Source organism: Pseudophryne corroboree, chromosome 3 (genome assembly GCF_028390025.1).
Source record: "Pseudophryne corroboree isolate aPseCor3 chromosome 3, aPseCor3.hap2, whole genome shotgun sequence".
In the NCBI taxonomy this organism is placed as follows: domain Eukaryota; kingdom Metazoa; phylum Chordata; class Amphibia; order Anura; family Myobatrachidae; genus Pseudophryne; species Pseudophryne corroboree.
In genome coordinates this window covers 140,515,804-140,540,959 of record NC_086446.1, presented here as the reverse complement: position 1 = coordinate 140,540,959, position 25,156 = coordinate 140,515,804, and the positions used below count along the sequence as shown (strand labels likewise).

Sequence of the window (25,156 nt, the reverse complement as noted above, 5' to 3'; positions counted from 1 at the left end):
CATTGTCACCAGAAGAGCAATACAAAATGTACAAGTGATATATTAAAATCATCTTTTCAGCTTGAATTTCAATGATGCATTGGGGCAACGATTTTGTTAGCAACATCTTCACCCTTAAATAAAGATTTTCTTAATTCCTTACCTGTGTGCTAATTAGATATCACCTTGTTTTCACATTAAACAGACTTCCACATGAGAAAGCAGCAAGGATGCAGTGGCGTTAATGTTTCCTGGTGTCAACCCGTATTATTTCAGTAGACATTGAAATGAGGATGCATCTTGCTGCCTTTCCAATGAAGCAAGTTTAATTTAGTAATAGGTGAAAAACCATCCTTACAAAGGTGTTAATCAGAGACTTGGCTTTGTGGACACTTTTCAGGAGAACAAATTTGTTAGCATAAAAATAAAGCCAGAAAATGAAGAGCTGTTTAATCACTCAATTGGATTTTTTTGCCAGCATATTTCTTTTTCTCTGCAACCCACTGCTAAATTGTGCTTCCTAGCTGTTTTTATAAAATCACTGAATCAAATCTAACTCTGATTACATCAGAGAAGGCCAGGTACCCTACACCATAAGAGGGGGTTTGAAATTTTGACTTGTCTACTTAAAGATCACCAAAATCTGATAACAAGGTCAATTACGTTCCTGGGTGGGATTGAACTTGGTCGGCTCTCGTATAATTCAGATCTCTTTGTCTCAGGTCTCTCTCCAGCCTAGTTTGCTGTCTGTTTCCACTTCTCTTTTCTTGAGCCGCTCCCTTCTATGCCCTTGCGCACTATCCTGACTTCTCTCGTCTGCTTACTTTGTGCATTCCAACGCACAATGCAAAAGGCCGCCATGCCCTGCATACCCCTTTTCTCTTTTCATGTGCAGATGAGGGTTCCAGCCAACTTTGGCCCACTGCTTGGATGACATCACCATATGCAAATCCATCTGCTGCAGGCCTTCCCCCAGGAATGCTTGTACTAGTTGTTGCATTTGGTTTGTTGTTTGGGGGTGCTTCAGTATTAGGCAGCCTTCTGCCCTCCCATGTTCATCTGAAAATATGTGTTCTCCCTGCAGTTGTTGTCCCCAGATGAGAGTTCCCTTGTGCTGCCTCAGTTGAATCTCCTTTACTTGACAGAGATGTGCCTGAGCAGCGGCCCTCCCCAGCCCTATCCCAAATCATACTTATTTTGCATAGGAGATACCATGGTCATGAAGATTGTTCTCCCAGGGTGAGGTTCATTCATTGCATTCTGGGTATGCTGACCCCTGTGATTTCCCCAAATGTGGGAAACTCGACTGCATTATTTGTGGTAGTGGGGGACTGTGTTTGTGCTTTTCTCTGGTCAGCTCTGGTAAAAGTCAGATTTCTTTGCCTCAGATCTTCCTCTAGCCTTGTTCTTCTTTTGAGAGTTCTCTTGTGCTGTCTCAGTTGGATCTCCTTCACTTGACAGGGGGGTGCCCGAGCAGCGACCCTCCCCAGCTCTAGCCCAACTCCTACTTACCTGCCAAGTGAGATACTATGATCATGAAGGTGCTTCTCCCAGGGCAAGGCTTACCCATTGCACTCTGGGTGTGTTGCTCCTGCGATTTCCCCAAATGTGGGACACTTGACTGCATAATTTGTGTTTCCCCTGGTCGGCTCTCGTATAATTCAGATCTCTTTGTCTCAGGTCTCTCTCCAGCCTAGTTTGCTGTCTGTTTCCACTTCTCTTTTCTTGAGCCGCTCCCTTCTATGCCCTTGCGCACTATCCTGACTTTTCCCGTCTGCTTACTTTGTGCATTCCAACGCACAATGCGAACTACAGGTAGTGCTGCAGGGCCCACACCCTTTTACTTGCCTTACAGAGGAGCTCTGGAGCTGTTACAGTGCCCAGCTGCTGCAAGAAATCAGCTTGAATGCTTAAGGGGCTGGGGCATAGCACTCATGAGCCCCACACCGAAGGAGGGTGGAGGTGTTTAATGCGAACTAGGGGTCATCCAAGCGCCGCAAAAGGCCGCCATGCCCTGCACACCCCTTTTCTCTTTTCATATGCAGACGAGGGTTGAAGCCAACTTTGACCCACTGCTTGGATGACATCACCATATGCAAATCCATCTGCTGCAGGCCTTCCCCCAGGAATGCTTGTACTAGTTGTTGCATTTGGTTTGTTGTTTGGGGGTGCTTCAGTATTAGGCAGCCTTCTGCCCTCCCATGTTCATCTGAAAATATGTGTTCTCCCTGCAGTTGTTGGCCCCAGATGAGAGTTCCCTTGTGCTGCCTCAGTTGAATCTCCTTTACTTGACAGAGATGTGCCTGAGCAGCGGCCCTCCCCAGCCCTATCCCAAATCATACTTATTTTGCATAGGAGATACCATGGTCATGAAGATTGTTCTCCCAGGGTGAGGTTCATTCATTGCATTCTGGGTATGCTGACCCCTGTGATTTCCCCAAATGTGGGAAACTCGACTGCATTATTTGTGGTAGTGGGGGACTGTGTTTGTGCTTTCCTCTGGTCAGCTCTGGTAAAAGTCAGATTTCTTTGTCTCAGATCTTCCTCTAGCCTTGTTCTTCTTTCGAGAGTTCCCTTGCGCTGCCTCAGTTGGATCTCCTTCACTTGACATGGGGGTGCCCGAGCAGCGACCCTCCCCAGCTCTAGCCCAACTCCTACTTACATGCCAGGTGAGATACTATGATCATGAAGGTGCTTCTCCCAGGGCAAGGCTCACCCATTGCACTCTGGGTGTGCTGCTCCTGCGATTTCCCCAAATGTGGGAAACATGACTGCATAATTTTTGTTTCCCTTGGTCGGCTCTTGTATAATTCAGATCTCTTTGTCTCAGGTCTCTCTCCAGCTAGTTTGCTGTCTGTTTCCACTTCTCTTTTCTTGAGCCGCTCCCTTCTATGCCCTTGCGCATTATCCTGTCTTTTCCCGTCTGCTTACTTTGTGCCTTCCAATGCACAATGCAAACTACAGGTAGTGCTGCAGGGCCCACACCCTTTTACTTGCCTTACAAAGCAGCTCTGGAGCTGTTACAGTGCCCAGCTGCTGCAAGAAATCAGCTTGAATGCTTAAGGGGCTGGGGCATAGCCAACATGAGCCCCACACCGAAGGAGGGTGGGGGTGTTTAATGCGAACTAAGGGTCATCCAAGCGCCGCAAAAGGCCGCCATGCCCTGCATACCCCTTTTCTCTTTTCATATGCAGATGAGGGTTACAGCCAACTTTGGCCCACTGCTTGGATGACATCACTGTATGCAAATGCGTCTTCTGCAGACCTTCCCCCAGGAATGCTTGTACTAGTTGTTGCATTTGGTTTGTTGTTTGGGGGTGCTTCAGTATTAGGCAGCCTTCTGCCCTCCCATGTTCATCTGAAAATATGTGTTCTCCCTGCAGTTGTTGTCCCCAGATGAGAGTTCCCTTGTGCTGCCTCAGTTGAATCTCCTTTACTTGACAGAGATGTGCCTGAGCAGCGGCCCTCCCCAGCCCTATCCCAAATCATACTTATTTTGCATAGGAGATACCATGGTCATGAAGATTGTTCTCCCAGGGTGAGGTTCATTCATTGCATTCTGGGTATGCTGACCCCTGTGATTTCCCCAAATGTGGGAAACTCGACTGCATTATTTGTGCTTTCCTCTGGTCAGCTCTGGTAAAAGTCAGATTTCTTTGTCTCAGATATTCCTCTAGCCTTGTTCTTCTTTTGAGAGTTCTCTTGTGCTGTCTCAGTTGGATCTCCTTCACTTGACAGGGGGGTGCCCGAGCAGCGACCCTCCCCAGCTCTAGCCCAACTCCTACTTACCTGCCAGGTTAAATACTATGATCATGAAGGTGCTTCTCCCAGGGCAAGGCTCACCCATTGCTCTCTGGGTGTGTTGCTCCTGCGATTTCCCCAAATGTGGGACACTTGACTGCATAATTTGTGTTTCCCCTGGTCGGCTCTCGTATAATTCAGATCTCTTTGTCTCAGGTCTCTCTCCAGCCTAGTTTGCTGTCTGTTTCCACTTCTCTTTTCTTGAGCCGCTCCCTTCTATGCCCTTGCGCACTATCCTGACTTCTCCCGTCTGCTTACTTTGTGCATTCCAACGCACAATGCGAACTACAGGTAGTGCTGCAGGGCCCACACCCTTTTACTTGCCTTACAGGGCAGCTCTGGAGCTGTTACAGTGCCCAGCTGCTGCAAGAAATCAGCTTGAATGCTTAAGGGGCTGGGGCATAGCCAACATGAGCCCCACACCGAAGGAGGGTGGAGGTGTTTAATGCGAACTAGGGGTCATCCAAGCGCCGCAAAAGGCCGCCATGCCCTGCACGCCCCTTTTCTCTTTTCATATGCAGACGAGGGTTGAAGCCAACTTTGACCCACTGCTTGGATGACAGAACCATATGCAAATCCATCTGCTGCAGGCCTTCCCCCAGGAATGCTTGCACTAGTTGTTGCATTTGGTTTGTTGTTTGGGGGTGCTTCAGTATTAGGCAGCCTTCTGCCCTCCCATGTTCATCTGAAAATATGTGTTCTCCCTGCAGTTGTTGTCCCCAGATGAGAGTTCCCTTGTGCTGCCTCAGTTGAATCTCCTTTACTTGACAGAGATGTGCCTGAGCAGCGGCCCTCCCCAGCCCTATCCCAAATCATACTTATTTTGCATAGGAGATACCATGGTCATGAAGATTGTTCTCCCAGGGTGAGGTTCATTCATTGCATTCTGGGTATGCTGACCCCTGTGATTTCCCCAAATGTGGGAAACTCGACTGCATTATTTGTGGTAGTGGGGGACTGTGTTTGTGCTTTCCTCTGGTCAGCTCTTGTAAAAGTCAGATTTCTTTGTCTCAGATCTTCCTCTAGCCTTGTTCTTCTTTCGAGAGTTCCCTTGCGCTGCCTCAGTTGGATCTCCTTCACTTGACAGGGGGGTGCCCGAGCAGTGACCCTCCCCAGCTCTAGCCCAACTCCTACTTACCTGCCAGGTGAGATACTATGATCATGAAGGTGCTTCTCCCAGGGCAAGGCTCACCCATTGCACTCTGGGTGTGCTGCTCCTGCGATTTCCCCAAATGTGGGAAACTTGACTGCATAATTTTTGTTTCCCTTGGTCGGCTCTCGTATAATTCAGATCTCTTTGTCTCAGGTCTCTCTCCAGCCTAGTTTGCTGTCTGTTTCCACTTCTCTTTTCTTGAGCCGCTCCCTTCTATGCCCTTGCGCACTATCCTGACGTCTCCCGTCTGCTTACTTTGTGCCTTCCAATGCACAATGCAAACTACAGGTAGTGCTGCAGGGCCCACACCCTTTTACTTGCCTTACAAAGCAGCTCTGGAGCTGTTACAGTTCCAAGCTGCTGCAAGAAATCAGCTTGAATGCTTAAGGGGCTGGGGCATAGCCAACATGAGCCCCACACCGAAGGAGGGTGGAGGTGTTTAATGCGAACTAGGGGTCATCCAAGCGCCGCAAAAGGCCGCCATGCCCTGCACGCCCCTTTTCTCTTTTCATATGCAGACGAGGGTTGAAGCCAACTTTGACCCACTGCTTGGATGACATCACCATATGCAAATCCATCTGCTGCAGGCCCTCCCCCAGGAATGCTTGCACTAGTTGTTGCATTTGGTTTGTTGTTTGGGGGTGCTTCAGTATTACGCAGCCTTCTGCCCTCCCATGTTCATCTGAAAATATGTGTTCTCCCTGCAGTTGTTGTCCCCAGATGAGAGTTCCCTTGTGCTGCCTCAGTTGAATCTCCTTTACTTGACAGAGATGTGCCTGAGCAGCGGCCCTCCCCAGCCCTATCCCAAATCATACTTATTTTGCATAATAGATACCATGGTCATGAAGATTGTTCTCCCAGGGTGAGGTTCATTCATTGCATTCTGGGTATGCTGACCCCTGTGATTTCCCCAAATGTGGGAAACTCGACTGCATTATTTGTGGTAGTGGGGGACTGTGTTTGTGCTTTTCTCTGGTCAGCTCTGGTAAAAGTCAGATTTCTTTGCCTCAGATCTTCCTCTAGCCTTGTTCTTCTTTTGAGAGTTCTCTTGTGCTGTCTCAGTTGGATCTCCTTCACTTGACAGGGGGGTGCCCGAGCAGCGACCCTCCCCAGCTCTAGCCCAACTCCTACTTACCTGCCAAGTGAGATACTATGATCATGAAGGTGCTTCTCCCAGGGCAAGGCTTACCCATTGCACTCTGGGTGTGCTGCTCCTGCGATTTCCCCAAATGTGGGACACTTGACTGCATAATTTGTGTTTCCCCTGGTCGGCTCTCGTATAATTCAGATCTCTTTGTCTCAGGTCTCTCTCCAGCCTAGTTTGCTGTCTGTTTCCACTTCTCTTTTCTTGAGCCGCTCCCTTCTATGCCCTTGCGCACTATCCTGACTTTTCCCGTCTGCTTACTTTGTGCATTCCAACGCACAATGCGAACTACAGGTAGTGCTGCAGGGCCCACACCCTTTTACTTGCCTTACAGAGGAGCTCTGGAGCTGTTACAGTGCCCAGCTGCTGCAAGAAATCAGCTTGAATGCTTAAGGGGCTGGGGCATAGCACTCATGAGCCCCACACCGAAGGAGGGTGGAGGTGTTTAATGCGAACTAGGGGTCATCCAAGCGCCGCAAAAGGCCGCCATGCCCTGCACACCCCTTTTCTCTTTTCATATGCAGACGAGGGTTGATGCCAACTTTGACCCACTGCTTGGATGACATCACCATATGCAAATCCATCTGCTGCAGGCCTTCCCCCAGGAATGCTTGTACTAGTTGTTGCATTTGGTTTGTTGTTTGGGGGTGCTTCAGTATTAGGCAGCCTTCTGCCCTCCCATGTTCATCTGAAAATATGTGTTCTCCCTGCAGTTGTTGTCCCCAGATGAGAGTTCCCTTGTGCTGCCTCAGTTGAATCTCCTTTACTTGACAGAGATGTGCCTGAGCAGCGGCCCTCCCCAGCCCTATCCCAAATCATACTTATTTTGCATAGGAGATACCATGGTCATGAAGATTGTTCTCCCAGGGTGAGGTTCATTCATTGCATTCTATGTATGCTGACCCCTGTGATTTCCCCAAATGTGGGAAACTCGACTGCATTATTTGTGGTAGTGGGGGACTGTGTTTGTGCTTTCCTCTGGTCAGCTCTGGTAAAAGTCAGATTTCTTTGTCTCAGATCTTCCTCTAGCCTTGTTCTTCTTTCGAGCGTTCCCTTGCGCTGCCTCAGTTGGATCTCCTTCACTTGACAGGGGGGTGCCCGAGCAGCGACCCTCCCCAGCTCTAGCCCAACTCCTACTTACCTGCCAGGTGAGATACTATGATCATGAAGGTGCTTCTCCCAGGGCAAGGCTCACCCATTGCACTCTGGGTGTGCTGCTCCTGCGATTTACCCAAATGTGGGAAACTTGACTGCATAATTTTTGTTTCCCTTGGTCGGCTCTCGTATAATTCAGATCTCTTTGTCTCAGGTCTCTCTCCAGCCTAGTTTGCTGTCTGTTTCCACTTCTCTTTTCTTGAGCCGCTCCCTTCTATGCCCTTGCGCACTATCCTGACTTCTCCCGTCTGCTTACTTTGTGCCTTCCAATGCACAATGCAAACTACAGGTAGTCCTGCAGGGCCCACACCCTTTTACTTGCCTTACAAAGCAGCTCTGGAGCTGTTACAGTGCCCAGCTGCTGCAAGAAATCAGCTTGAATGCTTCAGGGGCTGGGGCATAGCCAACATGAGCCCCACACCGAAGGAGGGTGGAGGTGTTTAATACGAACTAGGGGTCATCCAAGCGCCGCAAAAGGCCGCCATGCCCTGCACGCCCCTTTTCTCTTTTCATATGCAGACGAGGGTTGAAGCCAACTTTGACCCACTGCTTGGATGACATAACCATATGCAAATCAATCTGCTGCAGGCCTTCCCCCAGGAATGCTTGCACTAGTTGTTGCATTTGGTTTGTTGTTTGGGGGTGCTTCAGTATTAGGCAGCCTTCTGCCCTCCCATGTTCATCTGAAAATATGTGTTCTCCCTGCAGTTGTTGTCCCCAGATGAGAGTTCCCTTGTGCTGCCTCAGTTGAATCTCCTTTACTTGACAGAGATGTGCCTGAGCAGCGGCCCTCCCCAGCCCTATCCCAAATCATACTTATTTTGCATAGGAGATACCATGGTCATGAAGATTGTTCTCCCAGGGTGAGGTTCATTCATTGCATTCTAGGTATGCTGACCCCTGTGATTTCCCCAAATGTGGGAAACTCGACTGCATTATTTGTGGTAGTGGGGAACTGTGTTTGTGCTTTCCTCTGGTCAGCTCTGGTAAAAGTCAGATTTCTTTGTCTCATTTCTTCCTCTAGCCTTATTCTTCTTTCGAGAGTTCCTTTGTGCTGCCTCAGTTGGATCTCCTTCACTTGACAGGGGGGTGCTTGAGCAGCGACCCTCCCCAGCTCTAGCCCAACTCCTACTTACCTGCCAGGTGAGATACTATGATCATGAATGTGCTTCTCCCACAGCAAGGCTCACCCATTGCACTCTGGGTGTGCTGCTCCTGCGATTTCCCCAAATGTGGGACACTTGACTGCATAATTTGTGTTTCCCCTGGTCGGCTCTCGTATAATTCAGATCTCTTTTTCTCAGGTTTCTCTCCAGCCTAGTTTGCTGTCTGTTTCCACTTCTCTTTTCTTGAGCCGCTCCCTTCTATGCCCTTGCGCACTATCCCGACTTCTCCCGTCTGCTTACTTTGTGCCTTCCAACACACAATGCGAACTACAGGTAGTGCTGCAGGGCCCACACCCTTTTACTTGCCTTACAGAGCAGCTCTGGAGCTGTTACAGTGCCAAGCTGCTGCAAGAAATCAGCTTGAATGCTTCAGGGGCAGGGGCATTGCCAACATGAGCCCCACACCAAAGGAGGGTGGGGGTATTTAATGCGAACTAAGGGTCATCCAAGCGCCGCAAAAGGCCGCCATGCCCTGCATACCCCTTTTCTCTTTTCATATGCAGATGAGGGTTACAGCCAACTTTGGCCCACTGCTTGGATGACATCACTGTATGCAAATGCGTCTTCTGCAAACCTTCCCCCAGGAATGCTTGTACTAGTTGTTGCATTTGGTTTGTTGTTTGGGGGTGCTTCAGTATTAGGCAGCCTTCTGCCCTCCCATGTTCATCTGAAAATATGTGTTCTCCCAGCAGTTGTTGTCCCCAGATGAGAGTTCCCTTGTGCTGCCTCAGTTGAATCTCCTTTACTTGACAGAGATATGCCTGAGCAGCGGACCTCCCCAGCCCTATCCCAAATCATACTTATTTTGCATAGGAGATACCATGGTCATGAAGATTCTTCTCCCAGGGTGAGGTTCATTCATTGCATTCTGGGTATGCTGACCCCTGTGATTTCCCCAAATGTGGGAAACTCGACTGCATTATTTGTGGTAGTGGGGGACTGTGTTTGTGCTTTCCTCTGGTCAGCTCTGGTAAAAGTCAGATTTCTTTGTCTCAGATCTTCCTCTAGCCTTGTTCTTCTTTCGAGAGTTCCCTTGTGCTGCCTCAGTTGGATCTCCTTCACTTGACAGGGGGGTGCCCGAGCAGCGACCCTCCCCAGCTCTAGCCCAACTCCTACTTACCTGCCAGGTGAGATACTATGATCAGGAAGGTGCTTCTCCCAGGGCAAGGCTCACCCATTGCACTCTGGGTGTGCTGCTCCTGCGATTTCCCCAAATGTGGGACACTTGACTGCATAATTTGTGTTTCCACTGGTCGGCTTTCATATAATTCAGATCTCTTTGTCTCAGGTCTCTCTCCAGCCTAGTTTGCTGTCTGTTTCCACTTCTTTTTTTTTGAGCCCCTCCCTTCTATACCCTTGTGCACTATCCTGACTTCTCCTCCTGTCTGCTTACTTATTGCCTTCCAATGCACAATGCGAACTACAGGTAGTGCTGCAGGGCCCACACCCTTTTACTTGCCTTACAGAGCAGCTCTGGAGCTGTTACAGTGCCAAGCTGCTGCAAGAAATCAGCTTGAATGCTTCAGGGGCTGGGGCATTGCCAACATGAGCCCCACACCGAAGGAGGGTGGGGGTGTTTAATGTGAACTAGGGGTCATCCAAGCGCCGCAAAAGGCCGCCATGCCCTGCACGCCCCTTTTCTCTTTTCATATGCAGACGAGGGTTGAAGCCAACTTTGACCCACTACTTGGATGACACAACCATATGCAAATCCATCTGCTGCAGGCCTTCCCCCAGGAATGCTTGCACTAGTTGTTGCATTTGGTTTGTAGTTTGGGGGTGCTTCAGTATTAGGCAGCCTTCTGCCCTCCCATGTTCATCTGAAAATATGTGTTCTCCCTGCAGTTGTTGTCCCCAGATGTGAGTTCCCTTGTGCTGCCTCAGTTGAATCTCCTTTACTTGACAGAGATGTGCCTGAGCAGCGGCCCTCCCCAGCCCTATCCCAAATCATACTTATTTTGCATAGGAGATACCATGGTCATGAAGATTGTTCTCCCAGGGTGAGGTTCTATTCAAAATCGCAGTTGGTCCCAATGACGCGGTTGTTGTTTTTGGGAGTCATACTGGACACAGAAGAGGCTTTCTTCCAGTGGAAAGGCTATGGAGATCCAGAGTCTGGTCAAACAAATTCTAAAACCAGCAAGAGTGTTAATCCATCAATGCATTCTGTTGCTTGGAAAGATGGTTGCGGCCTACGAGGCCATTCAGTTTGGCAGGTTCCATGCCAGAGTGTTCCAGTGGGACCTGTTGGACAAGTGGTCCGGATCCCACCTACACATGCACCGGAGGATAATCCTGTCTTCCAAGACCAGAATCTCACTCCATTGGTGGCTGCACAGTTCTCACCTCCTAGAGGGGCGATGGTTCGGGATCCAGGACTGGATCCTAGGGACCACGGATGCAACCCTCCGAGGCTGGGGAGCAGTCACACAGGGGAAAACATCCAAGGAAGATGGTCAAGTCAGGAAAGTTGTCTCCACATAAATATTCTGGAGTTAAGGGCCATTTAATAACTGCAGACACAGTACGCACTGGGACGGGTGCCCAGCATCCTCTACGGACTAAGAGAAAAGGATTTACCGGTAGGTATTAAAATCCTATTTTCTCTAACGTCCTAGAGGATGCTGGGGACTCCGTAAGGACCATGGGGATAGACAGGCTCCGCAGGAGACATGGGTACTTTAAGAAAGACTTTAGTTCTTGGTGTACACTGGCTCCTCCCTCTATGCCCCTCCTCCAGACCTCAGTTTGATACTGTGCCCAGTGGAGACTGGATGCTTTCAGGAGCTCTCCTGAGCTTTCTGACAGAAAGTATTTTGTTAGGTTTTTAATTTTCAGGGAGCACTGCTGGCAACAGATTCCCTCATCGAGGGACTGAGGGGAGAGAAGCAGCCCTACTCTGAGTTGCAAGGTCCTGCTTCTTAGGCTACTGGACACCATTAGCTCCAGAGGGATTGGTACGCAGGATCTCACCATCGCCGTCCGTCCCAGAGCCGCGCCTCCGTCCCCCTTGCAGAGCCGGAGGATAGAAGCCGGGTGAGTATGAGAAGAAAAGAAGACTTCAGAGGTGGCAGAAGACTTCATGATCTTCACTGAAGTAACGCACAGCACTGCAGCTGTGCGCCATTGCTCCCATACAGCTCACACACTCCAGTCACTGCAGGGTGCAGGGCGCAGGGGGGGGGGGGGGCACCTGGGCAGCAATATAACCTCTTTTTGGCAAAAATATAACACATATACAGCTGGGCACTATATATATGTATGAGCCCCCACCAATTTTACAGTTTAAGCGGGACAGAAGCCCGCCGCCGAGGGTGCGGGGCTTCTCCCTCAGCACTCACCAGCGCCATTTTTTCTTCACAGCACCGCTGAGAGGAAGCTCCCCGGACTCTCCCCTGCTTATACCATAGTAGACAAGAGAGTTGAAAAGAGGGGGGGGGGCACATAATTCGGCGCAAATTACATACAGCAGTACTACTGGGCAAACATTAAGTTACTGTGTATTCCTGGGTTATATAGCGCTGGGGTGTGTGCTGGCATACTCTCTCTCTGTCTCTCCAAAGGGCCTTGTGGGGAAACTGTCTTCAGAAAAAGCATTCCCTGTGTGTGTGGTGTGTCGGTACACGTGTGTCGACATGTCTGAGGAAGAAGGCTATATTAGAGAGGAGCAGGAGCAAATGAATGTGGTGTCTCCACCGACAGCTGATTGGATGGATATGTGGAATGTTTTAAATGCTAGTGTAAACTCATTGCACAAAAGATTAGACAAGGCTGAAGCTTTGGGACAGTCAGGGTCTCAACCCATGCCTGATCCTATGTTGCAGGGACTGTCAGGGTCTCATAAGCGCCCACTATCCCAGATTGTTGACACAGATACCGACACGGATTCTGACTCCAGTGTCGATTACGATGATGCAAAGTTACAGCCAAAATTGGCAAAATCCATTCGATATATGATTATGGCAATAAAAGATGTTTTGCACATCAGAGAGGAATCCCCTGTCCCTGACAAGAGGGTACATATGTACAAGGGAAAAAAGCCTGAGGTAACCTTTGAGGGGGTCACACGAGCTGAACGAGTTATGTGAAAAAGCTTGGGAATCTCCAGATAAAAGACTGCAGATTTCCAAAAGGATTCTTATGGCGTATCCTTTCCTATCAATGGATAGGTTACGATGGGAATCCTCCCCTAGGGTGGACAAAGCATTAACACGCTTATCCAAGAAGGTAGCCCTCCCGTCCCAGTATACGGCTACCCTCAAAGAGTCTGCTGACCGCAAACAGGAGATTACCCTGAAGTCCATTTATACACATTCAGGTACCTTACTCAGACCGGCAATTGCGTCGGCCTGGGTGTGTAGTGCTGTAGCGGCATGGACGGATACCTTATCTGAGGGGATGGATACCCTAGATAAGGATACTATTTTATTGACCCTGGGGCATATAAGAGATGCTGTCCTATATATGTGTGTATGCAAACTACAGGTGGTGCTGCAGGGCTCACACCCTTTTACTTGTCTTGTAGAGCAACTCTGGAGCTGTTACTGGGTCCAGCTGCTGCAAGAAATCAGCTTGAATGCTTCAGGGGCTGGGGCATGGCCAACATGAGCCCACACTGATGGGGGGTGGGGGTGTATAAAGCGATTTAGGCGTCATCCAAGCGCAACCCCACAAAGGCCGCCATGCCCTGCGTGACCCTTTTCTCTTTTCATATGCAGACGAGGGTTGCAGCCAACTATGCCCACTGCTTGGATGACATCACCATATTCAAATCCATCTGCTGCAGGCCTTCCCCCAGGAATGCTTGCACTAGTTGCTGCATTTGGTTTGTTGTTTGGGGGTGCTTCAGTATTAGGCAGCCTTCTGCCCTCCCACATTCGTCTGAAAATGTGTTCTCCCTGCAGTTGTTGTCCCCAGATGAGAGTTCCCTTGTGCTGCCTCTGTTGAATCTCCTTAACTTGACAGGGGTGTGCCCGAGCAGCCGCCCTCCACAGCCCTATCCCAACACATACTTATCTTGCATATGAGGTCTCTTGATCATGAAGATAGTTCTCACAGGGTGAGGTTCATCCATTACATTTTAAAGTAGGAAGGTACAAATTACATATTCAAATTACATATATGTGCTGGATTCAAATGTTTTCCCCCCTTCCTTTCTCAATTGTGCCCATCAGCAGCTATTCTAATGTTGCTGCCAATGGGTGTGACACATTAATTTCTTCTGTGGGGTACACTGGACTCCACAAGGATTCACATTGGGGTGTAGAGTAGGATCTTGATCTGAGGCACCAACAGGCTCAAAGCTTTTGACTGTTCCCAAGATGCTCAGCGCCCCCTCCTCTATAACCTCGCTTCCATGAACAGGGAGCTCAGTTTGTAGTTGGTGCCTTCAGTAGCAGGCCACTTAACAGGGGGATGCCTCAGGCAGCCTATTCTTAGCTATTAATTTTGGCAAGAAAAGAAGAACTTTTTTTATAAGAATCTACAAGGGCTGCAGCAGGCTAGGTCTAATAGACTTCTTTACTGCAGCTCCATCACTCCCAATGGCGCAGTATACTCCCGTGCCCCGGTTGCTGGGTCACTGCAGCGGAGGCTCCGGTTTCTTCCTAAGGTCAGTCACACACACACACCGCCCTCCGGGATCACGAGGCCGCTGATGGGGGCGGGCCGTGTGCGCACTGGCGTGGACACTGATTACTGGGCAGCCGCTCCACTAGCCACCAGGGACAGTTAAGGTTGGGGTTTTTTCTCCTATATTAACCCCATTTTGTACTACCCGCAGTGCATTGTGATAGGTAATGGGGCCTGATTCAGGTTGGATCGCAATCCAACTGCAAAAACTGCTAAGAGCATACGCATCCGCCTGCATTTTCTGCGACACCCCGCAGATAATGCGATCGCCTCTGTCTGTGAATCGGTGAAGGGGGGGGTGGGAGGGGGGTCAACAACACTCCATTTCCAAGTCGGAGATGGAGCGGTGCGGGGGCATGGTTTCAAAATGGGGTCGGCAACGGAGAAACAGGAGGTGTGGTCAGAGCAGCTGCATGACATCACATGGGCCGGACTCTGCCAGTGGAGCCCCAGCGTCATGAGGTAGATTTTGTAGAGGCCGGGGAGGATTTCTGTTCCTGGAAACTAGCTGTGTTGTGCAGCTTTATTCCTCTGCCCCTACCTCTGGCAAGAAAGGACGCACCTCGCACTTTCTTGTTTCTTTGTGACCGAAAGGACTGCATTTGATAATGCGGAGCTTTCTTATGCTTTGAGGGAACATAAGGTAAAATATTTGATTTTCCAACTGTAGCTGTGCGTGTTAATGCTTTGTCCATCCTAGGGGAGGATTTCCATCGTAACCTATCCGTTGATGGAAAAGGATACGCCATAACAATCCTTTTGGAAATCTGCAGTCTTTTATCTGGAGATTCCCAAGCTTTTTCACATAACTCGTTCAGCTCGTGTGACCCCCTCAAAGGTTACCTCAGGCTTCTTTCCCTTGTACATATGTACCCTCTTGTCAGGGACAGGGGGTTCCTCTGTGATGTGCAAAACATCTTTTATTGCCATAATCATATATCGAATGGATTTTGCCAATTTTGGCTGTAACTTTGCATCATCGTAATCGACACTGGAGTCAGAATCCATGTCGGTATCTGTGTCAACAATCTGGGATAGTGGGCGCTTATGAGACCCTGACAGTCCCTGCAACATAGGATCAGGCATGGGTTGAGACCCAGACTGTCCCAAAGCTTCAGCCTTGTCTAATCTTTTGTACAATGAGTTTACACTAGCATTTAAAGCATTCCACATATCCATCCAATCAGGTGTCAGCGGAGAAATTTTCTTTCTAGTGTCCTTCGTTTGCGAGAAAAATGCAAAGGTACAAGACAGCTTTTCCTTGCCAATATCTCTCTTTTGCAAAGAGCTACGCATTGGAAAATTCAGGGCTATACCGTGTAGATATAGCACTAACAGGAGGCTTTAAAATTTTCATTCTAGTGTCCTTCGTTTGAGAGAAAAATGCAAAGGTACAAGACAGCTTTTCCTTGCCAATATCTCTCTTTTGCAAAGAGCTGCGCATTGGAAAATTCAGGGCTATGCCGTGTAGATGATGGCCTAACAGGAGGCTTTAAAATTTTCTTTCTAGTGTCCTTCGTTTGCGAGAAAAATGCAAAGGTACAAGACAGCTTTTCCTTGCCAATATCTCTCTTTTGCAAAGAGCTACGAATTGGAAAATTCAGGGCTATACCGTGTAGATATAGCACTAACAGTAGGCTTTAAAATTTTCATTCTAGTGTCCTTCGTTTGGGAGAAAAATCCAATGGTACAAGACAGCTTTTCCTTGCCAATATCTCTCTTTTGCAAAGAGCTGCGCATTGGAAAATTCAGGGCTATGCCGTGTAGATGATGGCCTAACAGGAGGCTTTAAAATTTTCTTTATAGTGTCCTTCGTTTGGGAGAAAAATGCAAAGGTACAAGACAGCTTTTCCTTGCCAATATCTCTCTTTTGCAAAGAGCTGCGCATTGGAAAAATCAGGACTATGCCGTGTAGATGATGGCCTAACAGGAGGCTTTAAAATTTTCTTTCTAGTGTCCTTCGTTTGGGAGAAAAATGCAAAGGTACAAGACAGCTTTTCCTTGCCAATATCTCTCTTTTGCAAAGAGCTGCGCATTGGAAAATTCAGGGCTATGCCGTGTAGATGATGGCCTAACAGGAGGCTTTAAAATTTTCTTTCTAGTGTCCTTCGTTTGCGAGAAAAATGCAAAGGTACAAGACAGCTTTTCCTTGCCAATATCTCTCTTTTGCAAAGAGCTACGCATTGGAAAATTCAGGGCTATACCGTGAAGATATAGCACTAACAGGAGGCTTTAAAATTTTCATTCTAGTGTCCTTCGTTTGGGAGAAAAATTCAATGGTACAAGACAGCTTTTCCTTGCCAATATCTCTCTTTTGCAAAGAGCTGCGCATTTGAAAATTCAGGGCTATGCCGTGTAGATGATGGCCTAACAGGAGGCTTTAAAATTTTCTTTCTAGTGTCCTTCGTTTGGGAGAAAAATGCAAAGGTACAAGACAGCTTTTCCTTGCCAATATCTCTCTTTTGCAAAGAGCTGCGCATTGGAAAATTCAGGGCTATGCCGTGTAGATGATGGCCTAACAGGAGGCTTTAAAATTTTCTTTCTAGTGTCCTTCGTTTGGGGCTGCAGCAGGCTAGGTCTAATAGACATATTTACTGCAGCTCCATCACTCCCAGCGGCACAGTATACTCCAGTGCCCCGGTTGCTGGGTCACTGCAGCGGAGGCTCCGGTTTCTTCCTAAGGTCAGTCACACACACACCGCCCTCCGGGATCACGAGGCCGCTGATGAAAGGGTGGTAAGGGGCTTCTGTGCCCACTTTATACCGTGATCCAGCGTGGCTGTAGGGGGCGGGCCGTGTGCGCACTGGCGTGGACACTGATTACTGGGCAGCTGCTCCACTAGCCACCAGGGACAGTTAAGGAGCACAGCTCTGGGGGTTTTTCTCCTATATTAACCCCATTTTGTACTACCCGCAGTGCATTGTGATAGGTAATAGGGCCTGATTCAGGTTGGATTGCAATCGCAATAAGCAATCCAACTGCAAAAATTGCTAAGAGCATACGCATCCGCCTGCAGATAATGCGATCGATTCTGCCTGTCAATCGGTGCAGGGGGGGGAGGGGGGTCAACAACACTCCATTTCCAAGTCGGAGATGGAGCGGTGCGGGGGCAGGGTTTCAATATTGGGTCGGCAACGGAGAAACAGGAGGCGTGGTCAGAGCGGCTGCATGACATCACATGGGCCGGACTCCGCCAGTGGAGCCCCAGCGTCATGCAGTAGATTTTGTAGAGGCCGGGGAGGACTTCTGTTCCTGGGAGCTAGCTGTGTTGTGCATCTTTTTTCCTCTGCCCCTACCTCTGGCAAGAAAGGACGCACCTCGCACTTTCTTGTTTCTTTGTGACCGAAAGGACTGCATTTGATAATGCAGAGCTTTCTTATGCTGTGAGGGAACATAAGGTAAAAAAATTGATTTTCCAGCTGTAGCTGTGCGTGTTAATGCTTTGTCCATCCTAGGGGAGGATTCCCATCGTAACCTATCCGTTGATGGGAAAGGATACGCCATAAGAATCCTTTTGGAAATCTGCAGTCTTTTATCTGGAGATTCCCAAGCTTTTTCACATAACTCGTTCAGCTCGTGTGAGGGGGGAAAGGTTACCTCAGGCTTCTTTCCCTTGTACATATGTACCCTCTTGTCAGGGACAGGGGGTTCCCCTGTGATGTGCAAAACATCTTTTATTGCCATAATCCTATATCGAATGGATTTTGCCAATTTTGGCTGTAACTTTGCATCAACGTAATCGACACTGGAGTCAGAATCCGTGTCGGTATCTGTGTCAACAATCTGGGATAGTGGGCACTTATGAGACCCTGACAGTCCCTGCGACATAGGATCAGGCATGGGTTGAGACCCTGACTGTCCCAAAGCTTCAGCCTTGTCTAATCTTTTGTGCAATGAGTTTACACTAGCATTTAAAACATTCCACATATCCATCCAATGAGGTGTCGGTGGAGACACCACATTCATTTGCTCCCGCTCCTCTCTAATATAGCCTTCTTCCTCAGACATGTCGACACACGTGTACCGACACACCACACACACAGGGAATGCTTTTTCTGAAGACAGTTTCCCCACAAGGCCCATTGGAGAGACAGAGAGAGAGAGTATGCCAGCACACACCCCAGCGCTATATAACCCAGGAATAACACAGTAACTTAATGTTTGTCCAGTAGCGCTGCTGTATGTCATTTGCGCCGAATTATGTGCCCCCCCTCTCTTTTCAACCCTCTTGTCTACCATGGTATAAGCAGGGGAGAGTCCGGGCAGCTTCCTCTCAGCGGTGCTGTGGAGAAAAAATGGCGCTGCTGAGTGCTGAGGGAGAAGCCCCGCCCCCTCGGCGGCGGGCTGCTGTCCCGCTTAAACTGTAAAATTGGCAGGGGCTCATACATATACAGTGCCCAGCTGTATATATGTTATATTTTTGCCAAAAAGAGGTTTATATTGCTGCCCAGGGCGCCCCCCCTGCGCCCTGCACCCTTACAGTGACCGGAGTATGTGAGGTGTATGGGAGCAATGGTGCACAGCTGCAGTGCTGTGCGTTACCTCAGTGAAGATCATGAACTCTTCTGCCGCCTCTGAAGTCTTCTTTTCTTCTCATACTTACCCGGCTTCTATCTTCTGAATCTGCGAGGGGGACGGCGGCGCGGCTCTGGGACGGACGGCGAGGGTGAGATCCTGCGTAGCAATCCCTCTGGAGCTAATGGTGTCCAGTAGCCTAAGAAGCAGGACCTTGCAACTCAGAGAGTAGGGCTGCTTCTCTCCCCTCGGTCCCTCGATGCAGGGAGTCTGTTGCCAGCAGTGCTCCCTGAAAATTAAAAACCTAACAAAATACTTTCTGTCAGAAAGCTCAGGAGAGCTCCTGAAAAGCACCCAGTCTCAACTGGGCACAGTATCAAACTGAGGTATGGAGGAGGGGCATAGAGGGAGGAGCCAGTGCACACCCAGAACTAAAGTCTTTCTTAAAGTGCCCATGTCTCCTGCGGAACCCGTCTATCCCCATGGTCCTTACGGAGTCCCCAGCATTCTCTAGGACATTAGAGAAACTAGAATTTTAATACCTACCGGTAAATCCTTTTTTTCTTAGTCCGTAGAGGATGCTGGGCACCCGTCCCAGTGTGTACTGTGTCTGCTGTTATTAAATGGCCCTTAACTCCAGAACATCTATGTGGAGACAACTTTCCCGACTTGACCATCTTCCTTGGACGTTTTCCCCCTGTGTGACTGCTCCCCACCTCGAAAGGGTTGCATCCGTGGTCCCTAGGATCCAGTCCTGGATCCCGAACCATCGCCCCTCTAGGAGGTGAGAACTGTGCAGCCACCAATGGAGTGAGATTCTGGTCTTGGAAGACAGGATTATCCTCCGGTGCATGTGTAAGTGGGATCCGGACCACTTGTCCAACAGGTCCCACTGGAACACTCTGGCATGAAACCTGCCAAACTGAATGGCCTCGTAGGCCAAAACCATTTTCCCCAGCAACCGAATGCATTGATGGATTAACACTCTTGCTGGTTTCAGAATTTGTTTGACCAGACTCTGGATCTCCATAGCCTTTCCACTGGAGGAAAACCTCTTCTGTGTCCAGTATCACTCCCAAAAACAACAACCGCGTCATTGGGACCAACTGCGATTTTGGCAAGTTTAGGAGCCAACCATGTTGTTGAAGAACTGTCAGGGAGAGTGCAATGTTTTGCACCAACTGGTCCCTGGATCTCGCCTTTATCAGGAGAACATCCAAGTACGGGATAATTGTGACTCCTTGCTTGCGAAGGAGAACCATCATTTCCGCCATCACCCTGGTGAAAATCCTCGGAGCCGTGGACAGACCAAATGGCAACGTCTGAAATTAGTAATGACAATCCTGAATTGCAAACCTCAGGTAGCTTGATGCAGTGGCTAAATGGGAACATGTAAGTAGGCATCCTTTAAGTTTACCAAAACCATGAAATCTCCTTCCTCCGGACTGGAGATCACTACCGTGAGAGATTCCATCTTGAAATTGAATTTCTTTAGGTAGAAATTGAGGGATTTCAGATTTCAGATTGGTCTGACTGAGCAGTCCGGCTTCGGGACCACGAAGCGGCTTGAATAAAAACCTTCTCCCTGCTGACTAAGGCTGATTTGAACAATCGGTGAGGGGGAACGTCTTGAAACCCTAGTTTGTACCCTTGGGACACTATTTATAAAACCCATGAGTCCAGGTCCGAATGAATCCAGAACTGACTGAAGAGTTTTAGACGTGCCCCCACTGGTGCGGGCTCCTGCAAGAAAGCCCTAGCGTCATGCAGTGGATTTGGCAGAAGCAGAGGACAATCTCTGCTCCTGCAATCTTGAAGAGGCTACAGACCTCTTCCCTCTTCTCCTTCCTCTACCTGCAAAGAAAGGGGAATCTTAACTTCTTGCATATCTATTGGGCCGAAATGACTGCATCAGATAATGATGCGTCTTTATCCGTTGAGAGGGAACATAGTGCAAGAAGGTTGACTTACCTGCGGGAGCTGCCGAGATCAAATTAACTAGGCCGTCGCCAAACAAGGCTTCACCTTCATAGGGAAGAGACTCCCTTTCTTCTTGGAGTCAGTATCAGCATTTCCTTGGTGAATCCAGATATACAGGGAATGGGGGGAAGGGGATGTGTTCTGCACCAGCTATTAAATTCTAAATATTTGTATGAAGAGGCCCCAATAAATGTCCATCAGTTATATTAAATATTAATTGTAGGACGTTCGGGGGTGCTACCAGAGACAAGTAATGTTATGCAGGAAAGGAGAAGAGAAAAGAATGTCTCTTTTGCTGGCGCACAAATGATGATTTAAAAATTAACTTTTAATAAATTTGTTAAAATTGTCTAAACACGAAATAAAGTACAATAAGTTTGTATAATGTAATTACCATATATAATAAATGGAAATACATTTATTAATATCAAGGTTCGCTACCTGTGTTGTGTCTTTATTATTGATCCAAATTGACTATATCAATTAGTCTGATATTGAATTACTGGACACTATGTAATATTAGTTGAATGTATATTAGTAATTCACTTGACAAATGTCAGAACCTGGCAATAGTTCTACATATCATACACTTACAGCACTCTTTCCACAATATTTTCCCTTTATTCCAGATCAAATGGTATAATCCCCCACAGTAATTATTCCTGTTGTAGTATAGTACAGTATGGTTGCTGGGGACGTCTTTAATGAAAAGAGAGGGAACATCTAATGTGTCTCCTTATGGGTAAAATACTTGCAAGCTAAGTGCTATGAATAGCATCAGCATGTAGATAAATGCTGAGTGTTAGGTGAGTAATGCAGATAAATAGGGATATCTAATAATTCTACAGAATAGTGGGTGAATTATTAGATATCCCTATTTATCTGCACCTCTAAGCACACTATTTGACTGTTCACACCCTGCTGTGCCTATTACCCATCTCCTCCACCACCCTCAACACTGACCCACACATCATTCACCCACAAAGATACAATAAAGGTAGTTTGGATAAATTAGCTAAATGAAATGGATTTAACCAATTTATCTAAATGACCATTTTTGGATGTTTTCCAGTGTTTGGGAGCAAATGGTCAATTGTCATTTGCTGCCACATATTAGCATAATTTTGTTTCAACTAGAAAAAAAAATTGGACAGATAATCTAAGTGTGGATCCAGTTTAATGCTGATTTCAGAGCCAACTATAGACTTGATTGAGGTACTGTGTCCCCGGTACCAAATACCAATTAAAATAATATTGTGAGGTGTGAGGTGTTCAAAAAAGACTGAAAATGAGTGGAAATTATGGTTATTGAGGTTAATAATACTATGGGATCAAAATTACCCCCAAATTCTATGATTTAAGCTGTTTTTTAGGGTTTTTTGAAAAAAACACCCGAATCCAAAACACACCCGAATCCGACAAAAAAATTTCGGTGAGGTTTTGCCAAAACGCGTCCGAACCCAAAACACGGCCGCGGAACCGAACCCAAAACCAAAACCCGAAAAATTTCCGGTGCACATCACTACTGATAGGATATCATGCTTGAGCACGGGTGACTTAATTAGAACTTCGGTCAATGTGAATTAACCATTGGACTCAACCATGGTTATCCTTAAAACCCAGGGGTCTATTTAAGATCGATCTTAATCGATGTTGGGCTTCCAGGTTGAAAAAAACACACATTTACTAACATTTTAAAATTTATATAAAAAATCATCTGTTCGTAAATGCAGTGCACATGGTTTTGCCCAACTGCTAACAAAATTCCTGCTGCGATCAACTTGGAATTACCCCCATCGATTGATGTTTTCACACTGCTCGTTCCAACCCCAAAAACTATGAAGAGGATGGGGGCATATACGCAGGGTCCATCCTGTGCATGTGCCTACATTTTCTCCGGGTGCCCCGCAGAAAATGCGAATGCCTCTGCCTGTCAATCAGTAGAGGGCGTACCTTCGCAGGTATATCGCGATCATGAGCCATGTCTCCCATTTTTGTCATTATAGGTGCTCTGTGAGCTGCTGACCATGCCCCAGCCCCTCTGTCTCCCGTGAATAGACATTGGGGCTTATTCAGACCAGATCGCTTCAATTTATTTTCACCCAGCGGGCAATCAGGTCTGCACTGCACATGCGTATGCGCCACAATGCGTAGGTGCGACGGTCCGGAGATCACAAGAAGATTGACAAGAAGAGGGTGTTTGTGTGGGTGGCAACTGAATGTTTCTAGGGAGTGTCCGGAATAACACTGGAGGGACCCGGCGTTTTGTGGGAGGATTTGTGACGTCACCTCAATGGCTGAGTAAGTGCTGAGCTGTGCAGCTCTTGTGCACATGTGATCACACACCTGCACAGCAAATTTTCCCTTCCGCTGTAGGCGGCAACCACCTGATCACAGGGATGCAAAAAACACACCCTAGCGATCAGGTCTGAATTACCCACAATGTGCAAGCTACAGGGAGCCTTCCACCCCCCCCCCCCTTCCCCATGACTATGGGACACTGGGGGGGGGGGTTGTTTGGGTTAGCTGGACATTCCCAAAAACAGTGACTGTCCTGCAAAAATTGGGTTAGTTGGGAGGTATGTGCAAATACATTTATTGTTTTGCATGCAGGGTAAATACTGGCTTCTTTGACATTTAGCCACAAATGCTGCACAGTTGAATTACAGTATTACACTGCAATTAACAGTTATGCTAGGACATTCCTTCTCCCAAAATCTACCTCTCTCTGCATGTTACATCTGTCCCACAGTGGCGTGCGGTGAGGTCAGTGGCTAGTGAGGCACTACAGCCATAATGTCCGCCGAATCCTGCCGATGACCCTTAGCCAATGCCCGCTACTGCCTCTGAGCCGATACCCACTGCCACCGCCAATGGCTTACAAACTCTCCCACAATCAACTGACCCAGCCCTCCACCACTAATTTCTATCTCAGTCCGATGCCGCCAATGCCCGCTGCCTGCCTGCTCATGTGATATATTATAAATTTTTAAAGAAAAAAAATGAGTGTTTGGGACTGGGAAGGGTGAGGGAGGAGGACATGAATGCAATTTTGTTGTCCAGGGCTTCCATTAACTTAAAGGAGAAGGGTCTGAATGGGTTAAAAAAAATGTGTGAGGTCCCCCCTCCTTAGTATAACCAGCCTCTTTGAGCCGGTCCTGGTTATTTAAATACTGGGGGAAAAATTGGACAGAGGTTCCCCGTATTTAGACAACCAGCACCGGGCTCTTAGACGGGTCCTGGTTCCAAAAATACGTGGGACAAAAGATGTAGGGGTCCCCCATATTTTTAAAACCAGCACCGGGCTCCACTAGCCAGAGAGATAATGCCACAGCCAGGGGACACTTTTATGTAGGTCCCTGCGGCCCTGGCATTACCCCTCCAACTAGTCACCCCTGGCCGGGGTTCCCTGGAGGAGTGGGGACCCCTTAAATCAAGAGGTTCCTCCCCTCGAGGCACCCAAGGGCCAGGGGTGAAGCCCGAGGCTGTCCCCAGCACCCCTGGGTGGTGGGCGACGGGCTGATAGCCATATGTGTAAAAAAAGAATATTGTTTTTTTGTTGTGGAACTACAAGGCCCAGCAAGCCTCCCCCGCTTGCTGGTACTTGGAGAACCTCAAGTACCAGCAGGCGGGGAAATAACGGGCTCGCTGGTACCTGTAGTTCTACAACAACAAAAAATACCCAAATAAAAACACAAACACACACACCGTGACAGTAAAATTATTGAGACAGGCTGTAGCATGTGGATGCATGTAACCCTATAAAAGTGATGGATTGGGTGACTATTACAATACCCACTGTTGCTGTCTGAAAAATGATGGATTTATAGATTGCTCTGCCGAGATATGTTTTTTTTCTAAAATGCACCACAGGTATGGATGGATAGTATACTTGACGACACAGAGGTAGGTAGAGCAGTGGCCTACTGTACCGTACTGCTATATATTATATTATTTATTATTATTATCCTTTATTTATATGGCGCCACAAGGGTTCCGCAGCACCAAATTACAGAGTACATAAACAAATAATCAAACAGGAAAACAGCAACTTACAGTTGATGACAATATAGGTCAAGTACAGGGTAAATAAACATAGCTACATCAGCAGATGACACTGGAATAAGTATCAGGTGGCAGAAGACTGCTGGATTTGGTGCTGCTGAAGATTATTAAAGTAAGAAAAGAGTAAGCACATGAGGGAAGAGGGCCCTGCTCATGAGAGCTTACATTCTAAAGGGGAGGGGTAGAAAGACAGGGGTGAGACAGATGGGGTACATAGAGAGTGTGGAACAGAGGTTTAGGATGAGATTTGGCTGGGTTTGGTGAAGAAGTGGGTCTTGAGAGCCCATTTGAAGTTTTGTAGAGAGGTGGAGAGTCTGAGGGGGAGAGGTAGGGAATTCCAGAGAAGTGGTGCAGCGCATGAAAAATCTTGGAGGTAGGAGTGGGAGGAAGTAATCCGTAGGCAGGAGAGTCGGCGTGCATTAGCAGAGCGAAGAGGACGGGTGGGAGTGTAAAGCGAGATAAGATCAGAGATGTAGATGGGAGAGGAGTGGGTGAGGGTTTTGTAAGCAAGTGTGAGAAGCTTGAAATGGATTCTGAATGGGAAGGGGAGCCAGTGAAGGACTAGT

At 48.0% G+C, this 25,156-nt stretch overlaps 14 non-coding genes and 2 pseudogenes across 14 annotated transcripts; all 16 read left to right on the top strand.

Annotated features, from left to right (window-relative positions):
* Nucleotides 1–1,167: 1,167 nt before the first annotated feature.
* On the top strand, nucleotides 1,168–1,331 carry LOC134898784 (U1 spliceosomal RNA). The gene has a single exon (XR_010172474.1). It is a non-coding gene; the product is annotated as a U1 spliceosomal RNA (small nuclear RNA).
* Nucleotides 1,332–1,483: 152 nt separating this feature from the next.
* On the top strand, nucleotides 1,484–1,646 carry LOC134899495 (U1 spliceosomal RNA). The gene has a single exon (XR_010173167.1). It is a non-coding gene; the product is annotated as a U1 spliceosomal RNA (small nuclear RNA).
* Nucleotides 1,647–2,317: 671 nt separating this feature from the next.
* Nucleotides 2,318–2,481, top strand: LOC134898724 (U1 spliceosomal RNA). Its single transcript, XR_010172415.1, has one exon. It is a non-coding gene; the product is annotated as a U1 spliceosomal RNA (small nuclear RNA).
* A 152-nt stretch (nucleotides 2,482–2,633) lies between these two features.
* LOC134899472 (U1 spliceosomal RNA) lies at nucleotides 2,634–2,785 on the top strand (annotated as a pseudogene).
* A 681-nt stretch (nucleotides 2,786–3,466) lies between these two features.
* Nucleotides 3,467–3,620, top strand: LOC134899379 (U1 spliceosomal RNA; annotated as a pseudogene).
* A 140-nt stretch (nucleotides 3,621–3,760) lies between these two features.
* On the top strand, nucleotides 3,761–3,923 carry LOC134899640 (U1 spliceosomal RNA). Its single transcript, XR_010173291.1, has one exon. It is a non-coding gene; the product is annotated as a U1 spliceosomal RNA (small nuclear RNA).
* Nucleotides 3,924–4,594: 671 nt separating this feature from the next.
* LOC134898723 (U1 spliceosomal RNA) lies at nucleotides 4,595–4,758 on the top strand. The gene has a single exon (XR_010172414.1). It is a non-coding gene; the product is annotated as a U1 spliceosomal RNA (small nuclear RNA).
* Nucleotides 4,759–4,910: 152 nt separating this feature from the next.
* LOC134899205 (U1 spliceosomal RNA) lies at nucleotides 4,911–5,073 on the top strand. Its single transcript, XR_010172886.1, has one exon. It is a non-coding gene; the product is annotated as a U1 spliceosomal RNA (small nuclear RNA).
* A 671-nt stretch (nucleotides 5,074–5,744) lies between these two features.
* LOC134899062 (U1 spliceosomal RNA) lies at nucleotides 5,745–5,908 on the top strand. The gene has a single exon (XR_010172748.1). It is a non-coding gene; the product is annotated as a U1 spliceosomal RNA (small nuclear RNA).
* A 152-nt stretch (nucleotides 5,909–6,060) lies between these two features.
* On the top strand, nucleotides 6,061–6,223 carry LOC134899450 (U1 spliceosomal RNA). The gene has a single exon (XR_010173128.1). It is a non-coding gene; the product is annotated as a U1 spliceosomal RNA (small nuclear RNA).
* Nucleotides 6,224–6,894: 671 nt separating this feature from the next.
* On the top strand, nucleotides 6,895–7,058 carry LOC134898875 (U1 spliceosomal RNA). The gene has a single exon (XR_010172563.1). It is a non-coding gene; the product is annotated as a U1 spliceosomal RNA (small nuclear RNA).
* A 152-nt stretch (nucleotides 7,059–7,210) lies between these two features.
* LOC134899213 (U1 spliceosomal RNA) lies at nucleotides 7,211–7,373 on the top strand. Its single transcript, XR_010172894.1, has one exon. It is a non-coding gene; the product is annotated as a U1 spliceosomal RNA (small nuclear RNA).
* Nucleotides 7,374–8,044: 671 nt separating this feature from the next.
* LOC134898915 (U1 spliceosomal RNA) lies at nucleotides 8,045–8,208 on the top strand. Its single transcript, XR_010172604.1, has one exon. It is a non-coding gene; the product is annotated as a U1 spliceosomal RNA (small nuclear RNA).
* Nucleotides 8,209–8,360: 152 nt separating this feature from the next.
* LOC134899587 (U1 spliceosomal RNA) lies at nucleotides 8,361–8,523 on the top strand. The gene has a single exon (XR_010173241.1). It is a non-coding gene; the product is annotated as a U1 spliceosomal RNA (small nuclear RNA).
* A 671-nt stretch (nucleotides 8,524–9,194) lies between these two features.
* Nucleotides 9,195–9,358, top strand: LOC134898829 (U1 spliceosomal RNA). Its single transcript, XR_010172520.1, has one exon. It is a non-coding gene; the product is annotated as a U1 spliceosomal RNA (small nuclear RNA).
* A 152-nt stretch (nucleotides 9,359–9,510) lies between these two features.
* LOC134899345 (U1 spliceosomal RNA) lies at nucleotides 9,511–9,673 on the top strand. Its single transcript, XR_010173024.1, has one exon. It is a non-coding gene; the product is annotated as a U1 spliceosomal RNA (small nuclear RNA).
* Nucleotides 9,674–25,156: the final 15,483 nt, after the last annotated feature.